This window comes from Sebastes fasciatus, chromosome 15 (assembly GCF_043250625.1).
Source record: "Sebastes fasciatus isolate fSebFas1 chromosome 15, fSebFas1.pri, whole genome shotgun sequence".
Classification (NCBI taxonomy): Eukaryota; Metazoa; Chordata; class Actinopteri; order Perciformes; family Sebastidae; genus Sebastes; species Sebastes fasciatus.
In genome coordinates this window covers 21,025,608-21,052,458 of record NC_133809.1, presented here as the reverse complement: position 1 = coordinate 21,052,458, position 26,851 = coordinate 21,025,608, and the positions used below count along the sequence as shown (strand labels likewise).

At 42.0% G+C, this 26,851-nt stretch overlaps 1 protein-coding gene across 7 annotated transcripts in view; it reads left to right on the top strand.

Annotated features, from left to right (window-relative positions):
- Positions 1-26,851, top strand: part of dlgap2a (discs, large (Drosophila) homolog-associated protein 2a) — a 204,586-nt gene that overhangs the window by 53,057 nt on the left and 124,678 nt on the right. For 2 of the 7 annotated variants that reach the window (XM_074660149.1, XM_074660150.1), the window contains exon 1: positions 5,963-8,522. The exons of the other annotated variants lie outside the window; for them this stretch is intronic. The gene's annotated coding sequence lies outside the window, so the exon portion shown is untranslated. Of the gene's footprint in view, positions 1-5,962; positions 8,523-26,851 lie in introns of those variants that run through there. 7 annotated transcript variants of the gene reach the window in all.

Below are 26,851 nucleotides of genomic sequence, written 5' to 3'. Positions count from 1 at the left end.
TTTTTAGTTTATGAAATTGTGACTTTTTAGTATTTTTACTGTACCTAATTGGCCAAATTACTGTTTCAAGTACATTGTGAGAACTGTATGCAAGCTCAGAGGTACAATGATGTGAGTAGAGAGAGGAGACTATAAGCGGAAAAACAAACATTCAGACTGAAGTGAATTTCAGTGGTGAATGCTTTCGTAATTCAGATATAAGATAATTTGTATTATGAAGGGGAATATAGGACCTCAATTTGGGAGCGGTTGTTATGTCAACAGTACAGAGATGACAAGAATGACAGAATGACATGCAAGAAAGGACCCCAGCCGGACTTGAACCAGGGACTTTGTGGTTCATGAACAGTGCTTTAAACCCAGAGATCACCCTTGTAGCCTTGCCTTTTTTGTATTTGTATTGACTGTCAGAAACCTTTGAACTGATAGAGTTGCACTCTTGGACACCAACAAGTAACAGAAGAGTGTGTGGTCGGTCAAGTCCATTTCAATGTCTGATAAAATAAAAGCCAAGGCAATAAACTCAAATCAGATACAGGTTCAATCTGTGGCCCTGTTCAGACCTAGCGACATTAATATGCGTCCTGAGTGATCGGATCACAAGTGGAAAGCTTTAAGTACCTGGCATTAAAATGTGTCTCCACATGCGTCTTGAGTGACCACTTGTGATCCGATCTCACTTCCCTGCGCTTTATGCAAATAAACACGTAGTAAACACATGGCTAATGTAGCAGACGTTGTGACGTAATATTACATGAATGTCAGTAGTAATATCCTACATATTCGTGAATTCGGGTACATTTTTTTAACATCAAATTATAAGCTTATTGTACCAGCGGTCCCCGGGGACCTCCATGCTGCTGTCACCTTTTGCCATTGCTGCCTTAAGCCGAGCCTAGAGGTCAATAGGGCAATCTCAGCTGGTCATACTTCAGTCTGTGCATGCAGATGAGTTGAAGAAAGCATTTTCATTGAACCGTAGAGTTGAGAAAGACGACACACAGCTAATGCAACTACAACTACACATCAGCAGTGGAATAATGAGGCCTTGCATGCTCGCATTTATTGTTTAATTTCCTGTCATCTTCTTTACACAGAAGATTAACTGGTGTGACCTCAGCGGTGAAATGGCTGCCGAATGAGAAACTTTTCCCGAATGTGCTGACCGTTTATCATATTTTTGATGATGCCACAGGGGAGGGGCCGCCACCGCCACCCCTGATTTACACCTTTGATGTCTCCTGGCCGTAAACATTCGCCCTCCAGCACAGTGTTTTAAAGAACTAATGATTTAGATGAATCAGAGACAAAGTGCTGAAGGTCTCCTTTCTACTGGGCCACTGCCACAAAGCAGCCTGCTGAGTCAGCACTCTGAATAGGCAAACACATCATTTACGAAGCTCATCACAAACTGCACGAGACGCAGGCCTCGAGGATGGATGTGATCAAGCAGTCCGGAGTGAGATGGACGTTATGCTGCAATGTTTTTTTTTTTATACCGCTTCTAGTGTTAGGTTAAACTCTACTCATTAGGATTCCCTAAATCTGGTCAAATAAAAGTCTTCTTAAGAGAGCCCACAAAGGAAAGGAACTTTAAAGTTAGAATAATTAAATTGGCGGGGCTTATCATGGTCACAGTTGCAGTCAAATGGAGGTACAAAATTAGGTTTTATTCAGCTTCAGCTCACTTTATGTCAAATCAAGTAGTAGCTTTAAGGAACTCAGAGACCACAGGTGGAGAAATTTAATTGGAAATGTCAAACCTTTTTGTTTTTACAGAACCAGACCAAACACAACTGTCAGTTGTCAGAAGTAGGAAAAATAGCGCCAAGGTTGACACACTGAAAAGACGGAAGCAAACTCTACAATAATTGTAACAATGGCACTAAGTGAACTGTTGTGGAGAGAGGATAGACTGAGAGGCATAAAGAAATATGAAAACAGCTTTATCAAATCACTGAGCCATTAGTTTCCACCACAAGGTTTCCTCGTAACATCAAACCAGTACATCTGTGTGTGTGTCAGTTTGCATGTGTGCTTCACCTCTTTATTATGCGCTTGCAGTCAGAGGGCTTTCGCTCACACATTTGTCTTAGTTGTGTGTGTTATTACCTTCGGGAAAATCCATCACACTGCTTAATTCAGCCAAGTAATCACCTGCTCAGAGTCATTTCTTGTGCTTTCCTAAACTGCAAACAAAACGGCATGGCTTACTCAGCACATTGTTTTTCTTAGGGCCTAACCAGTCGTCATTCATCCAGCCGTGTGTTGACCCTGTCAACGCGCAAGGCAGCCGGAGATATGAGCGAGGGAACAGCATGAAAAATGCACGTGGGTTATGCGCTACTCTTTGTGGTTTTCACTCTTCTCACACCCTGAGGATGTTGTTGAATATGACGAAACCCCTCCGGACGCCGTCAGCCCACCGACAGGCTCCTGTATCTTTAAAAACCTGCTGTAAATGATTCAAACTCTCTGTAGCTGCTTTATTCCCCAGTGTGGCATGACTGGCTCAGAGGTGGATCGATGCACCGCACTGTAATGTAGACGTATGAGCGGGTTGTGAGGGGTGTGAGAAATCCTTGAATCCTTGACTACTGTTGACGATATCACCTTGAGCAACTACAGCAGTGTTTAGCAGTGGGTTATGTAACGCACAAACACGCACCATTTACACGAAGCACAAACAAAAAGTAACAGCAAATGAGATCAGAGCAGACAGATAAACTAGGGGAGCCATTATCCCAGCTGGAAGCAGAGCCAGATATGCCAGGAATACAGACGCAGTATTAAATTAACTCTGGATTTGATTTGTCTGATAGATATTTCCTCTTGGATACATTTAATGTCACAGTAGTTTAGCAGGTTTGACATTGTGCAGGCAACGCACGCTGCTGCCACTGATACAGTACTCTGTGCCAAAGTAATGCATGTGTGTGGGCTTGGTTATTTCAGGGTGGTGGACATTGCTGCAAAAACAATATCTAGGTTTTAATTACTGCATTACTGATGTTTTTTTTTTCTGTTTGACAGGGAAATAGGTCATAGTTCAGATGTGAGACACTCAATAGAAGAAGTATTAGGTACTGTCTTGATGAACAACATTGAGAGAGGTGATTCCAAGTACAACCCTAACTTACTTAAGGGGACGCTCCACTGATTTCACATGTCAAAGTCAATTTAGGAGCCACTGGGAGCACTATACAGCCTGTGGCTCTGGAGGAGCTTTGTCAGGTTTGAGAAAATTATACAAGTGACATCACCCGGGTATCTTAGCTCGTGCTTGGAGAATACATTTTTTTTAACAGCATTACAAACTGAGGATGTATGGTTTGAAAGATGTGCATTTACCAGGCAGGGAGGATCTAATGAAATATGCTTCTGAGATGCATAACGGGAAGATCCAGGCTTTCGGGGTATTTAGGCATCAATTTTGACCATTATTTTTATATATCCGTCTCTCCCAAGTCCCACACCGTTATGGATTTAAATTGATTGATTTAAATAATTTAAATGTTAAGTACACAGTATTAAAGAGCATTTTTAATATTGTGTACTAAACCCTAAAGATTGTGGCGGAGCATACTTTTAGCTAAAGACTTGAGTCAAACTTTAAAAGCATCACCAATCTACAAAACTTTGAACATCAGTTCAGGTTTTTGGTATCTCTTAATATATTGAGAAATTATATTTTTTCTTAATCAGTCAATAAAAGCCAATCTGTGTTTTGTAACAATAAACAATGAGGCTGATATCACTGAGCTAAAATTATAGACATCAGTATCGATGGGTTACATGCCTGCATTGTTTCTTGTAAATCCTTCATGTGTAGGGGAAGTAATTTCAATTCCATGCGGGAATGGCGGACTCCGCCTCTAACAATGTTTTGACAGGTAATTACAGGATGTAAATGAACAAATGGCCGACCATGGATAGTATCACAAACAGGGTTTTATTTCATGAACATTTAGGGATTATAACTTAAAGAATTACGCTTTTTTTTAGATTGCTTCAGACCTAATCATTTTTGTTTATTGGCATTGTCGACCAGGACAGGTGAAGAATTAAAGAATCATAACAATAATATAAGAATTTCACTCTATATCACTCAGAGTAAATTTACTGAAGAGATGTAGTTGAGGCAATTAAGATGTGGATTGTGTTAAACAAGAACAAGGAGACAAGATCCATTGTTTTTCTAAATTTAGCTCCTGTTCCTCCATGCATATCACACTCAACAGTGAGTGGACCTCACGGGGTGTGGTATGTGTATCACTGAACGATGACACACTGTTGAGAACACATCAGTAAAACACAACAAGACAAGTGAGACGTGTCTCCTTTGCACGTCGTTAAGCCAAAGTCATTCGAGAGCAATGATAAGGCCGGCTGGTGAATGACTAGAATGAATAGTTAGCAGTGGCCACAACCTCATTACAAGGACAAACCGCTTTCAGCAGGAGGCCGATATCTTTGGCACAGCCCCACTTTGCTGTTTCCAATTTGAATAGAGAAGGGAATAACGCTTAATGTCTTTCCCTGCGTGGATCTTGGCTTGTATGGGACAGCGACCCGTGAAATGAATATTTTTGTGAGATGGGATTTGTTATACACAAAAAGGAAGGCCTGCTTTTCCAGCCGACCGAGAAACACCCGACACAGGAGAGTAGAGGTATTGTACGTTCAGGACGTGGAGAGCTCAGAGGACTGATAATACCTGAGAAAAAAGGAGGGAGGAGGAATAGAGATCAAGAAGAAGGGCAGGATAAAAGCCAGATTGATGTCGGGAGCAACAAGATAGCTAAGAGACGGGTTCACATGAGGTAGAGAATTTGCAGTAAAAGTGCTCGGTTTCCAATGCACGGAGGAAGTGATGTCTGCGATGGTGACATTGTAGGGTGCTCAGAGTGGAGGAATTTTGACGAGGGAAGTTCCCTTAACTGACATTCCCTTAACAGTAGCGCTGCACAAATAATGAAATATTAATCGCGATCACGATTTTGGCTTCCCACAATTAAATGAATATGATTGACTGCGATATTGATGTTTAAAATGCTCCACTCATGGAAAACTCTGCTGCATAAATCAAGTGCTTCCTAAACTAACAGCTAAAAATGCACCGTCAATCAACAGCTGATGGAAGCCGGATGGTTTTCAGCAGCCTCATAGTCATATATCCAAGTTTTCTGCCAGTCAGACACACGTATAGCCGTGTAGCCACATAATGGTTTTACGTCAGCACACAGAGGCAGTCAGTAACGTCACACACACACACACATGTCGTCGGTGTGGAGGTTCTTCAGTGTGGGTGAAGGAGACCTAAAACTGCAATTTGTCACAAAAGTAAGTCGAAAATAAGCCATAATGGAACAGCCTTAAATTATTTGGAACAACTAACTTAATCAGCAGCTTCTTATATTGTAATTCGTTCCCATGATGCTGCTCAGAGTAATCACAGTGACCGGCTCGTCTGTTGACAGCACGGAGCTCATTATGGTGCGTTCAAGCTCTACTCAGTAAAATGAGCTTTGGGCGAATGTAAATTATAACCTTATCATGATTCGTTCAAATGCAATCTTGTAAAATGTAGTTACTGGTGAGAAACTTGAATAAATACAGTTGTTTGAAGTAGATGTTTTCACACCAATATAAAATAGATAAGAGAGAGAAGTATGACCTGTTAAACGTTCTAACACTAGGTCTAAGCAGCTTATATTATATAATTAAAACTACTAAGGCAAAGATTTTTTTTAATCAAAGCAAATACTTAAATAAAAATACAATAATTTATTTCCTAATCATTTGAATTTTGTGATGTTTTTTTAACAAAAAAAGATGACAATAACAAAGTAAAATGACAACATTTAGAGTTTTTAATGTTTGGAATGTAGCACAACATGGAAGTCAAAGCACCTCTGTTTATTTAAATGTGAAATTGCAATACAAATATTTTGTCCCTGAAATCTATGAATGATGATAATTGTAAATAAAAGTGATAATAATCATGATCTCAATACTGATCAAATTAATCGTGATTATCATTTTGGCCATAATCGTGTAGCCCTACTTAACAGGGAGCAGGGAGTGGGATCACTCTGTGGATCAGAACGCAGCTACTGTTTAGCCCTCAACTAGGGGTAGCATTAGCTGCCAGTGCTAGCGTGAGAAAACACACGTCTTGCTTTTGGTGATGAAGTTGTGTAGGACGGGCTATCATCACTTTCTGTTCATCTCTGGGCATATAGAGCAGAAGCATTAGATTCCTGCTCTGGCTGACTGAGGTGACTTCCTGCCTGCTGCCTGCACACATGAATGGCATGAAAGGCTTTCAGAGACTTGGACCGAATGGATCAAATTCTGATAATACAGAAGTCATTTTGGGGTGTTTGTGACTCATAGACCGTGGCCTTGATATGGCATGTCTTGTGTGTTACATGGGCAATTTCAATCAATTGTAATAACAGTAATATTGATAGTAAAAATGCATTTATTTCTGTTGTGCTTTTCAAAAATGCCCAGTGTAAAAGGAGGTGAATCAGATAGAAGTATAGACAATAAGTATAGACAATAAGTCACTATGCAGCATGGTCCCAATACACTTTACAATTAAAAAAGAATACATAGAACAAAGCACACAGCAAACACATAAGATAATGAACATTAAAAGTAAAACAACCACAATAAAAACGGTATTAAAGGGATGTTAAAAGGGTGATGGACCCGACGAAGTTCAGGGGTAGGCTGTAATGAAGTGAATAAAGGAAGGTTCAACTGAACATGCTTCTTTAACATGTAATGGAAGTCCAGAGATAAGGGGCACGGTATAGGGAAATGCTCTGAAGCCAACTGATTTCTTTTTAACTGAAGGAGTGACCGGGAGAGAAAAGGACCATACATTACAATAATCAAGTCTGGAGGATACAAATGCATGGATTAAAATTAAAATTAAATAAAACTGAGTTGACAAGTGATTTACAGCAAAAGATAAAAAAACAGTGCTGTGCAAATATTAATCTACCAGGTATCATCCTATCAGCCCATCTGATAGAAGCACAGTCTCATTATAAACCCAGACAGCCCTTCCCATCCTCCGTCTCATCCCCTGTTCTCTTTAATTTTTGTACGTGACCGAGGCAGGGAACAATATCAGTATTATGCATGAACCCGCCTTTCCGTTGAAAGGGGGGAATGAATTTATTCAATGGGCTCATAAATCCCCGCTCTACCTGGTTGAGCACCGTTGGAATGCGGTGTGCGGCGGTTGGCTGGTCCGGCTCTCTTGGCCGAGACTATAGATCTGGATTGACAGCTGCTCCATCCTGTCTGCCACTGTTAATCATTGAAGGATTTGGGCTGCCGGCAAGCAGCTCTGCCAAGCGACCTTGAGCCCTGCCGGGGCCGAAGGACTCCCAACTAAAAGCCTGCTCCCTTGTTGCAGCAAGCAAGAGGCACTTAGGCCAGGTGGCCCATTTGCCCCATAAGAGAGATTGATAGGTGCCACATTATTCGAGCATGTTCCCTTTAAAATTCACTTTGAATATGCATATCACTCGGTGTTGGTATTCATACTCTGCGTGGCCGGTTATGTAACTTCACCGTGCTTTTCCTCTTTTACATGAGCACATTTTCAAAATATGTCTTTCACCTCAAATTTGGTGGAAAACGTATGCTCTGTTTGCACTGAGACAAGAAAGAGAACATTGATAAAGAAAAGAATAAGACAGTCATTGTCAGTGTTAATGATGGCGTCATTCTGGAGGGGAAAAAAAGACTTCTCCGCGTTTGAAAAGGGCTCTTGATGTGATGTCAGTTCAATAGTTTATCCACAGCGACACTGTAGATAAGGACACGGAAGAAGCTGGCGAATGGTGGCGAACATGCAGTAGTAGAGTGAGTGAGGGAGGGGAAAAATATTAGGTGTCATGCAAAAGAGAGGAATGGCACCGAGATAGTGGAAGAGTCTGCTCAGTGCCATGTAAAAAAAAAACAATAATAATAAGCCTCTCACTATCTCTTGCTCTGTTGCTTTCCTCTGTCTCTCGCCCATTCTCTCCCATAACTCTCCATCTGTTCGGCTCAGTAAAGGAGGAATCCAGGATCCAGACTCCACTCCCCTGTTTTCGCTCCAGCCATGCTTTTGGAACCAGCAGCAGCAAATGCCTGTTTCGCCTGCCTCTCCTCTCCCTCTCTCGCTTGCGCGCTGCTCTGCTCTGCTGCAGTGGATGGTCCTCACGGTGCACTCGCAACTCGTCTCAGCTGAGGAGATCTGAGCATCATTTTTCCCACCCTTCTTGCGTTTTCGTTCTTTTGCCACCTTTACTCCCCATCTCCCCGCTTATCGTCAGAGGGGTCTGGACAAATGTGAGGGAAAAGTCGTAGGATAGACGAGAGAGAAGGGGAAGAGCTCAGGAAGTGTTTGATCCAACATCTCTTGCACATATGACTGTGTTATGTTCTGCTGTCTCCGGGTGACAGAGAAGCTTGTGCTCTTAGACACCTCCTGCTTTTAGACTCTGTGCCAGGTAAGTTCATTCTCTGGCTTCATGTGTTTTATTCTGCGTTTGATGTAGCGGGTGACAGAGGAGCATCTTCCCTCCCTGAGGGGGGGTTGACATGTTCTCATGAGGAGATGACATTTGGGCAGAAGTTGTGTGTGTAAACAGGTAGGGTATGGTCAACATACGGCATAGTGTGTGCATCTGTGTGCAAATCTGTGCTTTATAACAGACCACTTGGGCTCTCTGAGCTTCCATGATATTTGCCAAAGAGCTCTGCAATAAATTCTCATCTGCTGCAGCAACTTGAAATCGTTTTTTTTAAATATTGAGGCAGGATTTAGCTGTGTTTACCCTCTTTTTACTGTGCATGCTCCACACACTGTCCTGCATAATCCCATCTATGTTAGGTGTCGGGGAGTGGTGGCAGCTTCTCTTAATGTGTATTTGAGTCTCTCTGAGTGTGGAGGGAGGGAGGGAGGGCTGGGGTACAAAAAAAAGTGCAGCATTATTATTTTTTCTTTCTTGAGGGAAACCCTGTGTACGTACTCTGCGTGGAGTGCAGTGCAGCACAGATGATAACAAGGAGATTCTATGACAGCATTGTTCAGGGAGCACACACTACACTATAGTGCGTGCGTGTTAGCGCGTGCGTGCAGGTGCGTGGGCGGTTGTATGCGTCTAATGTAAACTCTCATGTAAGGTTGAGCTCTGAGTGGGCTGCTCGTATGTTGTTTTGTGAATGGATTGCTTTTAGTCTCATGGAGAAAGTGCGTGTGTGTGTGTGTGTGTGTGTTCACTCATGTTTCCATGTCGTGTGTGCGTGTGTTTCCCTTTCAACACATGTCTCTCATAGCTTAACTGTGGTTGTGATGTCACGCAGCACACACTCTACTTTTGGGAAACACTCGTCTGCGGGCACAGTGCCGTCTCTTCATCAGGTATTGGGTGGTGTTCGACTGTGGGTGGCGACTTGGTGACGATTTACAACCTGGGTTCCCGGGTTTTTCGACCCCCCCCCCCTCTCCCCGGTGTAAATCAGCCTGCTTGGTGAAGCACAGCGCCACTGCAGCTGGTTAGAGGAGATGCTTTGGATGTTCATGTCCACTGCTGCACTGCAGACAGACTCTCTCCCACCAAAAGCTGCTAACAGACAGAGACAGCGTAGGCTCGGTTAGAGAGGCTCTTCATCTATCGGCCTATGCTATTTGAACAGATGCTCGTAATCCAAAGTAACTTCCAGCAGTCTGTGTTTTCGCAGGTGCAGGTGGACCTATCTGATGGGAATTATAGCCAGGGTATGGCTTTACTATTGTTTTGCTTGAACAACTGTGTCACTAATGCCACTAAGCTGAGGAATCAGGGCTCCCTGTGTAGTAATTGAATGAGGGATCTCCAGTTTTCAGACAGTAACAGACATCTTTTGGACATAATAATGAACCCCCCATCGGTTCCTGTGGCTCGTCCATCCTTCCCAAGTGGTGCTCATTAATTAGAATTACAGGCCTTGATTTCAATGGGGCTTCCCCCTGCATGCATCCTGCATTGTGTATGATACAACTAGGGATGCAGCGATACGGATACCGGATCGGATATCGCGCCAATACTGACAGGATCGGTGACAATGGGGCCAATCTATTCAATTCGATTCTATGTTTATGTCCTATATACATTATATACTGGAATTTTGATTCCTGTTTAAGTTTTGACCAATTTGTTGCCTCAAAGGTTTATACCTGAATTGTAATTTCTGTTAATTTTGAAGATGTTTTTAAGAAGTTGCTGGTCTACGATATATTATTTTAGTAATAAATAATTCACAAAATGAATATATAGTTTTACAAAGTTAGGAAAGCAATGAATGAAGAATGATCCCAGTCACTTCAACACAGTGAGGCATGCAGTTTATTAATCAAATACTGGTATCGAATCGGTACTCGGTATCGGCAGATACCCAAAGCCCAGGTATCGCTATCAGTATCGGAACTGAAAAAGTTGGATCGGTGCATCCCTACATACATCTGCCGATTCTATGTATATGTATAAGGCAGCCAAAGGGAAGCCCTGGTTCGAGTCAGAGTGAAAGCAATTATCTGTCTCCCTGGAGTGTCATTGAGCCAGGACACTGAATCCCCACCATCTCGAAGGACACTATATCACAGAGCTGTGCGTCTTCCCACTTAATGCAAGTGCTTGTTGTGCTGCCTTCGTGTTCACATGCATAGGAGAAACATAGCTATTGCATTACTGAGGCATAATCAAGGGGCCAGACGCATAGGACCACCCTAAGTGTCACAGCTCCGTGAAGTGAAGTGCCGTGAATTTCGATCCATGTTCCACACTCATGAAGCATAGTTCCTAATTAAGTCAAATTCAAATGGAAGCTGGGACCACCGATACTGCCATTGGCTTTGCACACATGACTGAGCACTTTGCACTGATCATTGCAATTGTGCCATTTGCAGTAGTATCAGGATTAAAGCCAGCAACTGACACATTTTGCGGGTTGGTGCCTGTTAATTTCAAGCCCTGCACATACTGTATTCACACAGACATTGACATTATCAGTTATCCTCTATTAAGATGCAGTACATTTACTTCAAGTAGTACTGATCAGTTGTAGTCAAGCAAGTTAGATATTAGGGGTGGGAAAAATAATCGATTCACCTATGTATCGCATATCGTCATAGCCGTTCGGTATCCGTCAACCAAAACAAACCGCAGCCGGCAACAGCTAACCAAAACTAGAAAGTAGAAAACGTCGGACGGTCCACGTGGATACGACCTGCACCCTTACATTTTAAATCCAAAGTGGTACACACTACACATATAGTAAAGTATGGAAACACTTTGGGTTTCACACATTACCAGGAAAAGCAAAAATGATGCCTGACAATGACTGAAATATTTGACCTCAGGAAAATCAAATATTTTTACTGTATCGATTTAGATGTTTTCCCAAGTAAAAGTCCCTAGAAGCGTAAGATTTAACTTTTTCCTATAGTCTAGTGTTAAAAAAAGTTAACAAAAATCGTAATATCGAATCGCAATACTTAAAAATAGCAATACATATCGAATTGTCACCCAAGTATCGCGATACTATCGAATCGGGAGATAGGTGTATCGTCCCAGCCCAATTAGATATGCAGTATATATTAACCTGGCTGACAATGACAGGGCATAGATTGTCTTGTCAGACACCTGCTGTGTTGGATTTGTCTCTCACAGCAGCCTGACGGGGAATCTGGATGAAGCAGGAGTGAGACAGATACAGCTATTGTCCCGTTGAAAATGATGCCGTCACATTTACTTTCAAGCAAGATGAACGACCCTTGAGTGGCCACCAAGTGAATTTGATTGCCCAAACAACTTGCTTACATGTTGTGTTTCCCTTAGGTTGATTAACATGTGTGTGTGTGTCACGTTTAGTTCGGTCGAGGCCTTGGTACATGTGAGCTGAACTGTGACCACGACCAACATGTCTGTTCCATTTCTGCCGACATGCTTTTGAATTAAGCAGGTGATTCACAGAAGAAGCAGCTGAAGACTAAGAAATGAGCAAATTGATATTATACACAAGCATCAGCGCTTTAAAAAATGCACAGATGAAGAGGGACCACTCTGAGCGCTCTTGGCGGCTCTCATTGGATATCTGGGACAATGGACTCACAGCTCTTGACAGCAGCAGTCATGGACGCTCAAACACTGAAGCTCACCAACAATGAAAACAGCCGTCAGCCATGAACAAATCAGAGGAAACAAGCCTATCATCCCTCTGCATCTTGACATGTAGCTGTAGCTGTGAGACCATATATGGAATAATGCCGTCAGCGTATTGCAATACTACTCTACATCATTTTACATGAATAATAGAAAAACCCATAGTATCTATGGACATGGAGCGATTTATTCAATTTGTGCAGGAGGCCCGGAGTTACACATCTTAAAGTGAGTAAAGGGTTCTTAAAAAGGTTATTGGACTGTGAACGTTTGCAGATAGTTAAGTGGTTTTTGAAGACGCGGATGACGTTGATTCAGGTCCGTTTGCATTACTACGGAAACAAATCATGTTTGCAGAGCTCCGATTTCATAATTTGCGGACCACTCGTGTTGATTTGCACAGCTTAAGGAGGCACATTGACACAGTCCAACAGGGACCAGCCACTGGAACGACAATGATGTGTCTCTGAAAAATGGTTACATAAAGAGACACACACATCTGTTGCGATGCAGCCTCGAGAACTTTGCAGCAAAGGAATGTGTTTGAGTGAAATGGAGAATGAGTTGGAAAAATGGCTGACAGCTTAATTCGGACGAGTTTAATTTGTCATGGATCATCGTTTCGGCAGCTGACATGGATGAAAGCTATGGCAGGGTATTTATTTGGAGAGTCGACGGGGATAATGTTCCACAGCTCTGGATGGATGCAAAACTGTTGTGGGACGCACAGATGGCGGCCTGGCTTGTTACATTAAGTCACTGGTCAGTAAGGTGCTCCAGAGTGGGATGAGACGGCCCACTCGCTGTAGATGATCCGCCTGGCGGTGTCAGATGTGTCAGCTTGTAGCATGTGTGTGTTTGTTTGCACGAGGCTTGAACAACTGTCAGGGCACAATCGGTGTGCTGTGATGATGGTTTTGGCTCCAATCAGTGTCCAACTGACTCCATCAACCTCTCTCTTTTTGGAAAACACACACACTCACACAAGCAAACATGTGGGATGCCTCAGTCGCCTCTTCAGATCAGGCTTCTCTCCCGGTGGGGAATCTTGAACCAAACCCAAAAGAAAAACAAGAGAAGAAAGCTCTCCTTTCTTTTGCCTCAGCATCCCTCTCTCACTCTCTGTGTGTCTGTCACTCACCAACACACTCTCTCTTACACTTTTCTCCCCCTTTCTCTCTGCCTCATCCCTCTTTTTTCTACTCTCTCTCTCTCTCACTGGCTGTCAATAGGTTGCACTGCAGCCGGAGCCAGTGCCAGAGTTCATCCTCTGAGCCACAGGTAAAGCATTAAAGCCAAATGACTCGTGCACTGAAACAGAATAACCTCTTTGCGACTTGAAAGCACCGCTCGGGCCCGCTTCTTAAAAGTTACACCCGAATAAGCCGCTCCAGCAGCGATGCGTTTTCCCTTTACCTCCACCAGCAGTTTGCTGACACACCTTCACGCCTCTGATACACCGAGTCACAGGATGATAAACTGTTGTGTGCTCTGGCCCCCTGCCTTTCCCACCTTGTGCTGTTTGTGTAACGGGCATGTGTGTGTGTGGAATTGCATTTATTTTCCTGCAGTATAGGCGTGTCCATATAAGATGTGGAGCCTTTTTGTACTGTATGTGAAAGGTATTGGAATGCATACAAAAATGATGCAAATATTGTGAATACTGTTAAATATTTGTATTGTTTACAGGCCTTGAGATGCATCACTTTGTTTCCAAAAGGTTCAGGACAAGGCAATCACAAACTGTTCTGCACTGTATTGAGTTTTTGTAGGAATTCTCATGGAGACAGAGTAGAGACAGGCTAGGCAAGGCAAGGCACAATTTCTCAATATATAGGGTGCTATTGCAACACACAACAAAGTGATGCGAGCAGCAGATACTGTTGACCAACTCCTGTTCTAATAAATGTAATGTAAATAAATGGAACAAAATAGCTACATTGGAAAGGAACAAAGGGCAATTTTGCCGTTTTTTAAAATAAGACAATTTTCAGATTTATGCTTAAAGGGACTGTATGAAAGTTTTTACAGAATTTAATAATTTATCATTGCAAATGTGTAAGCCTGTAGACTGCTTTTAATGTGAAAAATGTGGGCCAGTTTTTCCGGGAAAATCTAACAGATGTGACGTCATGCGCACTCGCGAGTGCCTTTAATTTCAGCTCCGCCTCAGGGCTAATAGTGTGCAACCATAGCTAACGTTCGGTTAGAAATGGAGTCAACTAACGCCAACAAACGACCAGCCCCAACCACAACTCAGACTCCAACACAAACTCCATGGAAGCACAAAAAAAAAACAACGTATATCTAGTGAAGCCTGTCTTGTAAAATAGAAATGTGACCGGCGTCGGGGGGGGACTAGGATTAACATCAGCTGGACCTTTGATTCATGGAGGGACTTTTGTTTGGTAAACTAACATTACTGCCAAGCATGTGAAATATATAATGATATTGTGGTTTTAGCTGGCTAATGCTGCTAACGTTAACATGATGCCTGTCAATCACGTCCAGTCTCGTGTGTGTCGCCTCACTGTTTTGACCGATGCTCGCTCATGTCTACGTAGTGCGAGCATGAGCGCGAGCAACATGCCGCTGATGGTCGTTGACTTAACGGCCACAGGTGTCACTGTTAACAAGTAAAGTGTGATTCTTAAATAGAGCCCCTTTAAAGTTTGGTCAGGTTTAGGCACAAAACCAATTTGTTAGGTTTAGGGAAAGTTTGTGGTTTGGATTAAAGCAACCTTTTGGTAAAGGTTAGAAAAACATCTTGGTTTGCATTAAATTGACTTACTGCTTCACTAAGGTTAGGGGATTTTGTTGTCACGGTCAGAATAACCAACATTGACTGACTGTTGGAAATAAGAAACATATACAATCTCCCGTGGTGAAGTCCGACGTTTTGTTAACCCATCCATCCGCCCCAACCTCCTCTGCCTTATGCGGACTTTGTGGCTTCACAACAACGGCTCCCTACTTTGTCCATTGCTCCTGACGGATGGGAGTCATAATTACTGAGACTGCTAGAGGGCTTTGTCATTTAGGGGAATTCGCTGAAACGACTGCGCTTGTCAAGAACGGTCTTGAGATTCCAGATGTTCAGTTCGGTTTTAGCCTCTTGAATAAACCACATTGTGGATTAGTCATTGCAAAAAACTTTGTTCAAACCCACAAAACTTTACTTTGAAATTCTAGTGGAGATCCCAAAGTTTCCTAAAACATATGAAATATGTCAGGCTGATTTTTTGGGAGGGAGGTTTGTGTGATATTTATATGTGGTCTGTTTGTATGATGTTTATGTGATGCACAAAACCGACAGAATATTTCCATTTGATGGAATTGTGCAGACATAAAAAGCTGGTCTTGGGTTTAAATATCTCACTCGGTGTAAACATCATAAAGCTTAAATAAAGAGTTGGAAAAAGATGGTATGAATATATGATACTGTCAGATAGAGCTATATGATGCTTTAACATTAAAGGTACTTATGGAAAAACAAAGTGGAAAAACTGGATGTTATCGGGTTGTTAATATAGCATTGTACGTAGCACAAGCTGCATTCTTCGTAGTAAATATTATGCATTGATAGTAAGTGATATCCAGTACCAAATGTATGTTGAAATAGTAGAAATGTGCACAGAGCTTACTTCTGCGTTTTAATGATCAACACACAAAGCTAATATAATTGCAAAGGTTTAAAGTCCTGTGTTTGTTTGACACTGCATCGCAGGGCCTTGCTCCCTTAGTTGCCATGGAGACACCATTAGGCAGTGGTGCTGCACCGATTCTTGTATATATTTGTTTTGTTGTTTTTTTTTTGTTTTTTTTGCATAACCCCACGCCAAACTGTGCTGCTTGACGGGGACTCGCCTGTGCCAACTGCAAGTGTGGGTGGATAGATGGGTGCATGTGCATGTTTGTGTGACCGAGAGCGAGTGGGAGAGAAAAGAAGAAAGAGATCAAAACAAGGTGGGAGGGATTGAGAGAATGAATGAAAAGAGAGGGGGGGAAAGAATGACAAGGAGAGGAATGAATGATGGAAGCACACACACATAGATACACGCCGATCACACACTGGCATACAGTGCACACACATCCTCCAGCAGAGATGACTAGATTACGTACGTGTGAGTGAGCAGGGTGAGTGTGTGTGGGTGGAGGGATGCCGCAACAGTGCAGTTTATTTTGCCTTCAGATTGATCCCTGCAACCGTCTCTCAGGGGCTTCTCACCGCATTACCTCAGGCCAATTCACACAGCGCCATGCCAAATCCAGATTCACTCTCATTATTATCACACATGAGGATTTGATAATGATAATATTTTTTAGATCCCTGTGTGAAGTGTATTGACTTGTTTTCTGAGTGTTAATAGACATATTGATTTATAATACAGTGCAGTGTAATTTTAAATAGGCTAATTTAGTTACTCATCAATAGAAAATTAACCCTGGTTACACAGTACTGAACTCATCCCTTAAAGCTTCAGTAGGCAGAATGTTTTTGGCATCAGTTGGCAAAAATTCCATAATAACATTTCAGCATATTGTTATTCAAGTGCTCGGAGAGAAAACTACATTTCGTCACCTCCTCATGGCTCTGTTTTCAGGCTTTAAAAATGTAGCCGGAAGACTTTGGCCAATCACAGGTCATTTCAGAGAGAGCGTTCCTATTGAGCGTTCCTATTGGCTGTGCTCCGGCTGGTGGGCGGTGCTTGGTATTTCCTCAACTGGTCTCAATACGGCTGCTGGGTCACAAACTTTCTCATTTTACAGCTAAACAGTACACTACAAGATGTTTATGAAAACATTTGAGGCGAGAAATAGGCATTACCGTAACAGAATATTGATCCATATTTAATCAGCGCTGCGTAGTTTGAACATTTGATCGGAGTTTGCGAGTGATTGACATCTGCTCAGAGACGGCAAGGCTCCAGCTCTGCTCTGATTGGTTGTTTTCCCCGGTCTCTGAAATCCTGTAGATGCCATTAGGAGCACCGGAGGACACAGAAGCACATGATTACTTTCTGTTCTACTGTCAGGATATAGTGACCGTTTTATAAAAATAACTTTTTTTTAACCATATTTGCTCCAATTCTACCTACTTCAACTTTAATCCACTGTGGCTCCTTCTTGTTACTGAAAAAAAAATCGATTTACCAATAGTGTGATTTCCTGCATTAATTGTCATACATATACAATACAACATGATAAATGTGATTCACCACGTTTGCATGTAGTTTGATAAGGGCACAGCTAATGTTGTAAATATTTCTGAGCACAGTGAAATGCTCTGTGGTTGTTATTGGTTGCATTGTTGCTTTTGGTCAGCAGGTGTCACAATTGGACACTGTTCATGTTTAATTTCAATGAAAATGCTGTAAATCCATTATTAATGGGTCTTTAAAGTCAAATTTGTGGGGTTTTGCTTTATGTGTTATGTCTTGAGTAAGAAGTGCTGAAGAATAGCTCTAAATAGAATGAGCAACATTTGAAGTAAGTGATGCTTTTGTCCTTCAGTACAATAGATTTATGTTTCACAAGCTCAACTACATTTCAGTAGGACTGTTCTAAACTAGATTGGCTAAATCATATGGTTCAGTCATGATCGGCCATTATCATTTGAGCACTTGACTCTGCAGGTTGTATCTGTCTTTACCACCTACTTCTATATTCATGACAGTCACCATCCTCACTTTGTCTTATCTGGGGTTCATTAGTGATGGACATCTTAAAAGGACATACAGGAGTGCGTTTAACTTGAGACGATGTATAGTTGTGTCATCCTCAGTTAACAGCATGCTAATAGAAATCTTATTTTGACCTCTGCTGTATTGATGTTCTAAATCGTTGTTCAACCATAGACTGTATATAACAAGTGGACACAGTCACCGTGACGTCACCCATTAGTTTACTAAATGAACATCATGCTGTATTGAAGAAGACTTGAAACTAGTGATTGAGACCATAAACTCATGTTTACAATGTTTACTGAGGTAATAAATCAAGTGAGAAGTAGGGTCATTTTCTCATAGACTTCTATACAATCAGACTTATTTTTGCAACCAGTGGAGTCGCCCCCTGCTGGCTATTAGAAAGAATGCAAGTTTAAGGCACTTTCACATTGGCTTCACTTCTCAGACTTCTCGGAGAATGCCCACTGGGTTCAGCACAATCCACAAAGATCTGCTGAAATCATGTCCTTTTTTAAAGTGCACATCTAGATTTACTGCTCAATGTTCTACTATCCAGATGTTACAATCCTGCCTCTTGTCTTGTGCTTCAAAATCACAGCTCCATCTGTACACCACCTTCAAGTAAAATGGTACAAAATGATCTATGATTGCCTTAAAAGTGCTTTTCTACCCTACCATTTGTGTTAGCCTTTGCCTCATCGACACTCTGATAGCTGTCTGAGGTTTTTGTGAAACCAGGGGTTCTTCAAAAATCCACCTGCATGAGAATTTCAATCCATCACCTTGGAACGTTAGTTTTCAAAAATGCACTATAGAAGTCTTCAACATATCTTGGACTCGTGACGCGTGTTCCTGCTTTCAAAGGCATGCGTTGCTCTCTCAGAGGGTCATGGCGGACGGAGATGCTGAGATCTGTGACAGATAGTCATGACCTCCGTTGTGCTGTGGGCACTTTGTACTCCCTCAGGGGAGGTAGGTCAAAGGGGAGACTGCACAGTCATGGGGAAAATGGAGTCATCATTGCTAGGTTTTGAGAATTACACAGATGGAGAGCATTTATTTTTGTTATTCAGGGCCTTGTGATAAAGGTGGCAGTGGCAGCTGTAAAGGTCTGTTTTGTTTCTTTCATTGATTGATACAATACAGTATGATTTAAACTTTTCATCATTCTTTTTTTAATTTAATTTGAAACAGACACACAACAATCCTCTGGACATGATGTGCTTTACATTTCCAGCAACAGTAATAGCAATTTTTTTAATAAAATTGCGGAGTTGCCATGAGAAGCAGAAGACTGCGTTTGTTCCTACGCAAACCAAAAATCAAGCAGCTGGTTCAGCTCCAGCATCTTTCATCATAGTTCTAACTGGCTTGAATTGCTAAGTAATCATTGGCAAGGGATCTCAAAGAGGCAGATCTCAGTCTGTACTTTTTGGTACATGGATACAAGGGTATCCAGGGGCAGAATAGGACTTTAACTAAGATACAAAGCAGCCAGTATCCAAAATACTGTTGATCACAAGACTCTCATGAACACAGTGGCCCTCTGGATCTGGACTGTACCATGGCCTCGACCTTTTTTATTTCTCCTCTTTACTCTGTGCTCACTGTCTGTCTCTCTCTTATCCACCCATGCATACAACGGTACACACACATTCTCTCATCTGAGTCCTGAAAACTCCCTTTCCCTTGTTTGCTCAGTGTGTTTTTCTGCAGTATACGCACACAAGCAAAGTTTGATATTGCCTTGGACGTCTTGAAAGATTCCAGCGTGAATTTATTGCTGTAAATTCTCTCTGAACGCCTCCCTCTCACCCTCTCTCTGTGTGATTTCAGCACAGAGACGAGTCCATGTACTGAAAGTGTGCAGTTATGACAGCACCAGAAACCGAACCACACAAACAAACCTTCCAGATCCCCTCGATGGTATTAATGTATTCCCTCACAAGTCTTGCTGGTGTCTCTTTACCCATGCCTTCACAAACCCGACATTAAAAACTCAGCCGGTGCATTAGAGACTATCTGAGGACTGTTTGAAGCGCCGGGTTCTAGACTACCCTATCGCTTGCTAATGAGAACAACGGGTGCTGCAGTCACATCACTTAGCTGAGCCGGGATGTGATGCACTGACCTGTTCCAAAAATACCTCTATTTGTCTCTGTATGTATCGGACAAGACATGATGTGCCCTACTGTGGTGGCGTTCAAGGCCAGCATTGCCAACATTGTGCTGCAGTCAAAGATTTCAATGTTTGTATGAGCTTGACATTATTTACCCACATTTTTATTCTCTTCTATAGCTCTGAAAGTAAAAACCAAAAGCTTATTGCTTATGCACACTTGCATGTACAGATATGCCCACATTATGCATTTAGAGTGTGTCAGATTACTACAACAACAATCTGCTGACAAGACAGAGATTTGTAGACTTTGTTTGTTGTTTTACTAGGAGTTTGATGAAGGGTTGATATTAATTTGTCCTCTAGTTTCAATTGAGACACTAGTCCAGTGTGAATTTTTTTATTAATTAATTAATTAATTAATTTTATTTATTTATACCATTTATTATTATAATTAGTATTGTTGTTATTTATTTATTTATTATTATTATTATTATTATTAGTAGTAGTAGTAGTAGTAGTAGTATTTTGCATTTCTTTAATTTTTCTGTTTATTATTATTATTATTATCATTTTCTCCGCCCTTGTTTTTCAATACTTTGTTTTTCAATTTACAGTTACTATTTGTTATTATATGTACATGTGTGTGTGTGTGTGAACCTAGTGGCTATACTGTGAGTTTGTGACTTCTAGAGAGACACTGGGGCTAAGCTATCTGTAGGCTGGCTGCGTATTAAACCACAATGCCTTGTGGATGTGGCGGATTTGGAGGAGCTGTTTAAAGGCACCTTTTGATGGAGCTGGGCGCAGTGTAGTCGTCAGTGGCATAAATATATCAATGGTGCAGACTGAGTCCAGGACAGGCTGTTAAGTTAGCGTTGATATATTTGGCACTCCAGCTGCTGTCCGTGGTGCTGATCTAAGGCTGGCTTGCAGTATGGGAGGTGCATGGTGAACCTCTCCATGGTGGCATAGCAATTGTCTGGAGTGGTTGTGTGTGTACGTGCGTGTGTGCGCACAAGTGTGTGCTTATGTTTGGGGTGGGGGCCCAAGAAAAAATTTGGACCGGGACCAATCTCATGCCGCTGGTAATCCTTGAATGTTTTCAATAAGCAACATGTTGATTGCAGTTTTCTAGTAACTTGCCCAGCATTGCTAATGGGTGAGTTTGTGTCAAAGGTCTTTGTGACAAAGCATGTCGAACTGTAAGACCCAGATGCCTGTCTGTCGCACTGTTCTTGTTCCTGCAAGGCACTGGCAGTCCCTTCGTAATACTCAGTCATTGTGCAGGCTGGATAGCCTCCTGTTTGTGCTCTGTAGCCACACACGCACCAAATTGCTATTTGGTTACTGTTGGAAAATCATAGCTGATGCCTTTGCCACACTCAAAAGATACTTAATGGGATTCTTTTATGGAGCTTTTCATTCAGGACCCCTGCAATTATTTGGTGAAATGTGATGGTAACTGGAACAGGTTAGAGATGCAGGTTGAAAGGGTGTCGTTTTTCAATGGATTGCAGGTACAGTACAGGCAGGTGCAGCAGAGAGTACAGCAGGTGCAGGCAGTTGTGTTACAAAATTAAAAAAAACAATGGGAACAGGCGTGTGGGCTTAAAATAAACAAAGTTGATGTCACTGGGCTTCTCTAGTGTGCACCTTCTTACAGTAGTAGATATTTGTTGAAGTTGACCCACATAGAGAGGCTTAGTTCTTCCAGTGGATCACCATGGGGTCTTATTTTGAAAGAAATACGAACGGTAGTCAACGGCGAGAGACAAATATTTTTTTTTTTTCCCGTTTTAATTTCGCCATGAATCACACATATGATGTTTGTCAATTTAAAACATCATTTTGCAAGTCAAGAAAGTGGCACTTTGTTGTAAAACTGTTGAAGTATCAGACTGTGAAAATACGTAATTAGAAAGACTACACACCTAAAAATCACGCAAGTGACGTCTCTCTCGCTGAAGCTACGATGCCTGTGTGTTTCGTACAGGGATGTACTCACATGAGCAACGGGTCTCGCTTGTTCTTTCTCTTCCCGGCTGATAAAAAGAGCAGGAGTTGCTGGATAAAACACATCAGGTAAGATGACGTTTCATTTGTGCGTGGAACATAGCTAAGTTAGATAGCTAGCTTAGTGTTTCTGACGTTTCTTGTGCGTGACAAGAGATGTAGTTCACTGAGCGGTTTCACGCAAAACTAAACGATACTACAGCAAATCTACAACAAACTGCGACTTCCTTGACTTGCAAAATTATCTTTTAAATTGACAAACATCATATGTGTGATTCATGGTGCAATTAAAACAAATATTTGTCTCTCGCTGTTCACTACCTTACATATTTTTTCCGAAATAAGGTCCCATGAAGGACACCGGAAGTGGAGGGACTTTGCCTCTCTATAACGTCCAGAAGAATCAACCGTAACCTCCCAGACTGACCCCCTCCACTCTTTGAAGAACTCAAAGACCGGTCGAGGAGGTTTTTGAGATCAGATAGCCAAGAGCATGAGTGTTGTGGATCATTGTGTCTATGAAATGACCAAATGTTCTGCCATGAGTCACTTTGCTGCCATCCACTTATATTGCTCACCACATTACCCAGTCAGTCATCACAAGAATGCAATTACACCCACTCCCCCTCAGCTCCTATTAATAGCCACAGATAAATCATCAATGTGACATGTCCATGACACTGCCAAATTTTAATCAAATGACTGTGGCATGAGTGTGGTCCCAAACATAATGTGTCCAATAGTTCAGATGGGAAATGCCACAGACATGAGCAAAACATGCTGCTGCTTGTAAGAAATGTGCTTTAAAAAAAAAAACATGGCTGCCTCAACAAGTGCAGTATTGAGCCTTCAAACAGAGATTCACATTTACACCTTCTCCATGCGGGCTCAGTAGAAATGTGACACCCCTGCGATGATGTGGTGGCGATTTAACACCTTCATCTTCAGGTCCATGTGCGTTGGGGCAACTCACAACCGCCTCCTCCTCCTCCTCCTCCTCCTCCTCCCAGCTGATCTGCAGCAGGTCGAGCCAGAGACCTGCTGACTAGTAAGAGGCAGGGTCATTAGGCCAGGTGGTGCCGCTGTGATTCCCGCTGAGCAGCACATGTCTGGCATTAACACCTACAGACAGGACTATAGATTAGCACACTCAGATCATTAATCATTGTTCCAGTAAAATAAAATCAGGAGCTAACCTGCTATTGCGCGTACTGTTCACAGCATCCCTACAGTCAGAAATGGAAATAGCTAAAGGTTAGAGGCACTCATGTGACTGTTGCTGTGACATTGAGCAAAATACTTAAGTTGAGTCCGGTGCACTGTACTGTGCAGCTATTAGGTATGAAAGTAATGTTTCTATGTTTAGCGTTGGGGGGAAAACACTCAACAAGCCCCAACAAGTTGGAGCTCTCATTGCTTTGCCATTACATTCAAGTCACAGAGTTAAGCATCAGTTTTTCTGAAAAATGAATATCCAGTGATCTTTGAAAAAGGGTTTATTTATTAACACTTACTGCTGCTCCAAAGATGTTTCCTAAATCCTCAAAGACTAACCATCTGGATGAAAATAATATTTTATCCGCTGCATGATAGAAACGATTTTGAACCAGATTCCCAAGTTGAGACTCTGCGTGTAATAGTAACACATGCCGTGCACAAACTGGAGCTATGCTTAAACTTGCAGTAGGCAGTATATTTTTTTGGGGGGCAAAAATTCCATAATAACCTTTCAGCATATTGTAATTCAAGTGTTCTGATAGAAAACTAGACTTCTGCACCTCCTCATGGCTCTGTTTACAGGCTTTAGAAAATCTAGCCCGTGACAGGAGACTTTGGCCAATCACAGGTCATTTCAGAGAGAGAGCGTTCCTATTGGCTGTTCATTCAATGGAGGCAGCTGTCAATCACTCGCGAACTCTGATCAAACTAGGCAGCGCTGATCAAATATGAATCAATATTCTGTTACTGTAATGCCTATTTCTCTCCTCAAAGGTTTCCAGAAACATCTTGGAGTGCACGGTTTAGCTGTAAAATGAGAAAGTTTGCTCCGGCTGGTGGGCAGTGCTTGGTATTTCCTCAACTGATCTCAACGTGGCGGTCAGGTCACAAACTTTCTCTTGTGCAGAAAAAAAGTAAGCATAGATAACAAAAGGAAAGTCCTCCGTTTTATGTACATCGCCCTCCTCAAAGCCGCAAACTGCGCCTTCATACATCTGCTCCGTAGGGCTGATAACGCCGCTGGACCCGCCGCTCCCAAATCACTCGAATAATAGCTTTCCTCCTGCGCATGTAGGCAGTAGTAGCATTTAAAAATGCAGAATTTAACTGCACAACAGCTGCTAGCATAGAAAGCAAGGTCAGCAATGCCTGTAATTCGTTATCCATGTTGAATTAACCACTGGTAGTCGCACGGTAATCACAACTGATGCTGGTTGTTTTCTTTCGGAAAAGTGTAACGTGATAGGGGCGTGGCAAATCAGGAAGGACACTGATAAGACCCAATCAGGAAGCGAACGTGGTTGTCTGCGTCTTTTCTGCCCGTCCAGACTAAAACACAACCCAGGAGTTTTCAAGCTAAAACGGCGTCAGCAGCGTTTTGAAATGTCTCAATTTTCTTGAAACCGTTGGAGTAGTGTGGATACTAGACATAAACATAGCAAAGGTTATGTGTTTTAAAACGTATTAGTGTGGATGCAACTCCTGGTGTGATCTAAGAGTTGTGAGACGAAGACAACTCTTGATTCGTCTGCCAAATACAAGAGTAAACCAGCTCTGCGAATGACAATGGGGATCGCTGTGTCAGCTTTCGGGAACTGTTTGTGAGTGATTTTCTGGAACAGATGCACTGTACAGATGGGCATTGGTCTTTTTTTCATCAGCAGGCATATGAAGCAAGCTCTCAATGTGTCCAACGGGCTCTTAGAAAGCTTGCATTTATGATATCATTCAGGCTGGCAACTAGAGCGTTTAGGGCCTGCCACATCTCATCTATAATACTCGGGCATTGTTTTGGAACCTACTGAACAGTTTCAAATGATAATGTTCACTGCTACAGACTAGATAATTACCATGAAGTCTTTGAGAGTTCAAGTACCTACATGAGTAGCCCTCTCACAGGGCATCAGTCCTGCTTTACTTAATGAATAGAAGCCAGACAAGATTCAATTTCATTACGCTGTGCCAGTCTGAATCATTTTGGCTTCTGTGAGGTTGCGATCCCATCATCAGGATGTCCTTTTACATTGTTGATCTGTTCTTTAGGAATAAGTAGCTGGCTATTACCAGAGGATATTAAAGAGAGCGCAATATTTCAGGACCATCTTGGCCATCATATGTTATATAATAATATAAAAACAATAGGGCCGTCAAAGTTAACGCGATAATAACGCGTTAACGCAACTTGTGATTTTTTAGGTTGTAGCAAGCTCAGTTTTAAAGCTAGAATGAAGATACTGATAGGAAACTAGAAAAACCTAAGGAATCCATTGGTACCAACCATGTCATACTAGCTTGTCGTAAAAGAGGCTAAATGACGCTCTAAACTTACACTCAATTTTGGTGAGGAAAAACTGGAATGGCCATTTTCAAAGCGGTCCCTTGACCTCTGAAGATATGTGAATGAAAATGGGTTCTATGGGTACCCACGAGTCTCTCCTTTACAGACATGCCCACTTTATGATAATCACATGCAGTTTAGGGCAAGTCATAGTCAAGTCAGCACACTGACACACTGACAGCTGTTGTTGCCTGTTGGGCAGTACCTGTGAGGGTTTCTGGACAATATTTGTCATTGTTTTGTGTTGTTAATTGATTTCCAATAATACATTTAAACATACATTTGCACAAAGCAGCATGTTTGTCCACTCCCATGTTGATAATAGTATTAAATACTTGACAAATCTCCCTTTAAGGTACATTTTGAACGGATAAAAATGTGCAATGTGCAACAAAGGCGTTTTTATTTCATTATTCATGTGTAAGCCGTCTCGTCCAACGCATTGAACACTATTCAATTGTAATAATAGAAACATCCTTGATCAGATTGCTGGATTGATAATGTATTATTCACACTTACAACAAATTGTTTTATTTCATTATTCATGTGTAAGCCGTCTCGTCTAACGCATTGGTAAGCACTATTCAATTCTTATAATAGAAACATCCTTGATCAGATTGCTGGATTTGTTTAGACCCATAAAACAGAAATAATTCCCCATGACTACACAAACACTGTTCCATCATTTCCCGCCATTGCTGTTGTGGCTCCTGCCAGGCTGATTAGGTCCAGGGCCTCTAAGCCATTACAGCATTGATTTGAATCATATTTTGTTGCAGGGGTGGCAGATGCTGATCGACAAGCAAACTCCCAGGCATGTTCCACATATGGGAGTTGATGTGCCTGCCATTAATTAAATCACCCTGGGCCAGAGACTGCCAGTGGATGATGGCTTTTATTTAAGGAGCGTAAATCACCGGCATTGTGGGAAAAATTCAAATGACGCAGGGGCCTAAGCAAAGTGCACTTGTCCCCTGAGTGTTCTTTGATTGGATGGAGTTATTCAACGCGGCTCTGTCATTGTGATTTAGACTCCATGTCTCTGTTTTGCAGCCACAGAACAATATTCACATGTCTGTATTTAATGACGCGGACCAGATCTTTGGTTTAATCCCACGCAGATTCACACACCACTGTTATTGTCATGTAATTGAAAACCATTAAAAATACAGCTATCTATTTGCCATCGCCCTTGTATGAAGTTGATATTCTGCCCCACGGTCGCTTGGTAATTTAGACGATAGACTCATGTATC